Here is a 4,954-nt window from a genome sequence, read left to right as displayed (position 1 = left end):
ATGGCGAGGCACTCCTTTACCACCATACTGTAGTTCACCTCCTGCTGAGCCAGCTTTCGGCTAATGTACAGTACGGAGCGATCGACCCCCTCCATCTCCTGGGACAAAACGGCCCCCAGCCCACTGTTCGAGGCATCGGTCTGCAGGATGACAGGGAGAGAAATGTTAGGAGTGTATAAGAGTGGCTTCCCACAGAGGGCTTGCTTTACCCTCTCAAACGCCAGCTAACATGGCTCCGTCCACTGGACCGGATCTGAGGAGACCCTTTCGAGTCAGGTTGGTTAAGGGGCTGGTCAGCTCCAAGAAGGCCACAATGAACCTCCTATAATAACCAGCCAGCCCCAGAAACCTCCTGATCTCTTTTTTGGTCTTGGGTATTGGGCAGGCTGCATGTCGCATGTCCTTTGTACCTGTGGCCACACCTGCCCGCCCCCCAAGTGGCACCCCAAATACCGTACCTCCCTCCTTCCAACTGCACACTTCTTCGGATTGGCCGTCAGCCCCGCCTTCCTCAGGGACTCAAGCACTACTCCCACATGCTGCTGCTGATCCCAGTTCTCACTGTGAATGATTATGTTATCCAAGTAGGCCGCAGCATATGCAGAGTGAGACCGCAGTGCCCTGTCCATGAGGCGCTGACATGTTGCTTGGGCCCTGAACAATCCGAGCGGAAGTGCGACAAATTGGTACAAACCGTACGGAATGGAGAAGGCCGTCTTTTCCGTGGAATCTAGCGACAAGGGAATCTGCCAGTAGCCCTTGGTCAAATCCAGTGTTGTGAAAAAGCAAGCCGTGCCCAGCCGATCCAGGAGTTCATTGACCCGGGGCATTGGATAGGCATCGAATTTGACCCTGCAGTAGTCAACACAGAACCTTATTGACCCATCGGACTTGCGAACCAGCACGATGGGGAAACACCAGTCACTGTTGGACTCTTCTATTAGTCCCATCTCTCTCAGTCCCATTCTCCCGTGATAACTGACCCAGTGAATGGAATTTTGCTTGCAGGTCCAGGACGTGCTGCACCTCGTTTTTGCTGGTGTTTGGACCCATCTCCCAGTTTTCCTTTACCAGGTCCAAGACATCCCATGCCCTGATCAGTCAGGATCTCTTTCGGGATTGTAGCTAGGGGAGATAAGTTGAAACAGTGCCTGTGCAACACTCTTTGCAGAGATATTGCGCATTGGCGCTGCCTCAGGGTAGCACATTGCATAGTCCACTTGGACTAACACAAAGCGACATCCCCGTGCGCCACGGTCTAATGGTCTAGTGATAGTGGGCGCAACGGCACTTTTGGGGAGGCCAGACGATTGACTAACTGACATTCGCGGCAGGATGCACACCACCGATTTACATCCGCCCGAATGCCCGGCCAGTAAATTGCGCCGTGATCCGGTTCAGTGTTTTATCATAACCTAGGTGGCCTGGTATGGGGTTGGGATGAGTCTCCTGGAAAATTGTTTCCCAACGACTTAATGGTACCAACAACCGGGTTATTTCTTCTCCTGTCTGAGCGTCACGACTTGCTCTGTATAATCTGTCCCTAATGACAACAGAATAGGGGGGAGTGAGTGCTGTGTTAGGGTGGACCTGGCGACCATCAATTTTTATCACTTTGTCAAAGGCATGGCAGAGGGTCTCATCCTGAGACTGCTCAAGTGGAAAATCTTCCATGGGTGCTATCTGCGGGACCACAGGAGCCAGCCGTGGACATGAACACACCTCACCCTCACATGATGCCTCTACCAATGCCCCCGGAAGGGGTGGGCGATACTGCAAATTTTGGTATCAATCCGATACCAAGTAATTACAGGGCCAGTATTGCCGATACCGATACTGATACTTTTTACCTGAAAATTCCTGCTCACTGAATGATTTTGTACTTTTGCCTTTAATTAGCTGATCATGATTATGATAATAATAAAACACAGGACAAAGATTTTAGCCAAATAAGAAAATAATATTTAACATAATTAAATCTATAACCTATCTGCATTTAGCCTAAATAGGAATACTAATGTTCCTCCAACAGATACACAAAAGGGTTATCATATTCTGCCATATTCATACTTCAGAGTGAACCTGAGTGAGCAGGGTGAAAGAGGTGGAGAGGAGCGCTGCACATAAGGACTAAGAGAGACGCTGCGATCACACAAACTCTGTGAAGAAATACAAGTGATTTGCTGAACTTATAGAAGAGAAACGACAACAAAAATATTGATCTCATCGCACTAGTATCGATCCGATACCAGTACTCACCTTGGTATCAATACTATCGATTTTTGGATCGATCCGCCCAACCTTAGTTGAATCAAGTGCTGGTGGATCATGGTCTGTTCACAACCAGAGAGATGGTCCTGTCCAACGACGTCCTCAACGGAGTGGGTACCTAGCTGGAGCCAGCGCCTCGCTGTGTCGAGGAGCTGCTGCTTGTAGGCGAAGGGGTGGCCGGCTTCTTCAAAAGAGAGCCCTCTGAATCGCTGCCGGTGTCCCTCTGGCGTATTACCTAGCCAGATATGCCTCCGGATCATCCTCCGCGGTCATCCTTTGGAGGGCGACCGGTGGATGGCCGGCCCCGACTGGGCTCCGGCTCGGCCAGCTGGGTGCTGCAGCAGCATCCACAGGAGAGCACGATCTTCCCTCTTGGACGCCGCGATGTCAGCCAGGGCCCTGGACTGCTGCTACTAGAGTGTGGTGGTGCTCTCCTGCATTGCAGCAAGTTGCTGGAGGGCGAGTGAAAGCAAAATTTGTCCTTCCATCTGTCCCTGTTCAGGCGCCAATGTAAGCTTCACAGCAAGGACGGAATGTGAGGCTGCTTTTCTGCATCAATTGACCTTTTTATTTGAGCACAGGCAGCAAAACTCAGATCAACGTAAAACAAAATCGAACACAAAGGAACAGGAACGTTGGGGGTCACATGTAAATCTTGCCTCTGCTGCCCGTCGCTGCTCTGGCCCTCTCCCTGGACCCAGCCTACTGGAACCAGGTTACAAACATGCTTATGTAGCTGACTGATTACCTGATTCTGTCCAGCTGTCTGATCACCAGCTGAGCCACTCCTCCCTCTCCTCCAGCAGCCGGCGCCTTAACCACACCCCACTGCAACAGTTAGGTTTGCGGGCATTTCAAGGGTCAGGCTATATTTAATTGCTATTCTACAAAAAAGCATTGTACATTGAAATGAAAGTTGCAGTCCATTGATGCTACACAAGAAAATATATTTTTATGGTAGGGTTAGAGTGTTAAGGGCGATGTTGGGACCCACAGAAGTTCATTTTGGGTTTCAAAAGTATTTTTGTCCAAGTTTTGTCCAGTATTGGGCTGCCTGCCCTCAGGTTCTCTTCTCCTGGATTTTTCTGGTACCGATAGCTGCTGAGGGCTGCCAGCTACATTTCCAGAAGCAACAAGGAACTTTTTCTCACAGCAGTGACACAAAGCTTCCCAGCTAACTCCACAATCCAAGAAACATAAAGCAAATTAGCGCCCAGATGCTATACCTCCAAAGGAAAGGAGAGACCAGTTGCCTCTGTACACTGTTTTACATTAGACCTTGCACAGCAAGAACAGCATTGATCAGTATTGGAATAACAACCTTTTCCTGATTGGCTCATTAGCCAAGGAACCATCAGCAACTTTTCTTCAAAGACTGGTAACACTGAACTGAGACTAGATAGGACACAGCATAGTATTGCACGGCTAAGCACAGGATTTTTTTTAACCCTAGTTGATGTAATGCACTGCAACACAGTGTTCAATCTATGTGTCTGTTCACTGTTTGGGTGTTATTCATAGGCGGCGCTATTAAGAGGCTAGCTTCCCCAAAATTGTCAGAGAAAAAAAAAAATCCCCAAATAAAATCATGATTTTTATTTTATATTTCAAATGTTATTTTAAGACGCGGTTAGAGGGACATAAAAACGCACACTTTGAAGGTATTATTTATTATTATTATTTTTAAATTATTATATGAAAGATGGTATTTGATAGGCTCAGTCTACCTGCGTCATTACGTACGTAAGTAGCGTAGAAGTTAACGGTTTCGCCTCGCTAGCGGACGGCATAAAGAGAAAGCAGCCCGGGAAAAGCCACATTAGATAAAATGACCGACTGGACCCTTCAAACGACACCCCTCCAGAGCTACCTCCCCCGCGACACCGGCCTCGGTGCAGACACCTGCCGCCTCTCTGTAGACTCCGGCCGCCCTCCAGACACCTGTTGCGCTGGGTCTGCAACTGGATGAGGAAAACGATGGCCCAGCAGAAACTGTCCTCTCTTTCGCTTCTCTACCGTTACATCAAGAGTGACATTAGTAAGAGGGTTAAACCTGAGGAAATTGTTGACAAATACGACACAAACTGTGACTGTTGCTTCATTAAGGTAAGAAAATTATTTGATTAGGCTACTACCGTAAAATACCAAATAATAGCTGAGGCGTTTATTTGTTTCAATCACTTAACAGACCAGGCGTTTATTTTATAACGTTAGGTGTGCGTCTTCTGTGAGTGAGGTTGTTGTTGCGGTGGAGGAAATGATTCAGCCAACCAGCACTCACTGCAACTCCTCACCTCTGCTGTCACTCACGGTGGCGTACGTTTGTTTCTCCATCGCCCTGATCATTTTGCGGGACACTCTCTCGTGGCATGCCCGTTTGCTGATAACTCATCCCCGCATGTTTATCTCAGGCTCCTCGCTGGCCTTCTTCCTCCCTCCAGCAGGCAGCCTGGCCCTGTTGCTGTCCTCCTCGGACAGACGCTGAAGCTCCGTTAGATTTTTTCGCCAGTCTCTCACTCTCTTGGGGTCGACAGAGAAACGTCTAGCGGCTGCTTCTCCAGAGTTTTCCTCTGCATATTTTACGACAGAAAGTTTGAATTTCAATTTGTCCTTTTTATTTTATTGCTGCACCAGAGCCATGGCGATCATCAGTGTGATATTGACTGACAGAAAGCAGCACGTT

This window comes from Sparus aurata, chromosome 17 (genome assembly GCF_900880675.1).
Source record: "Sparus aurata chromosome 17, fSpaAur1.1, whole genome shotgun sequence".
Lineage (NCBI taxonomy): Eukaryota > Metazoa > Chordata > Actinopteri > Spariformes > Sparidae > Sparus > Sparus aurata.
The sequence above is the reverse complement of the archived record's forward strand: the minus strand, read 5'-3'. Positions refer to the sequence as shown.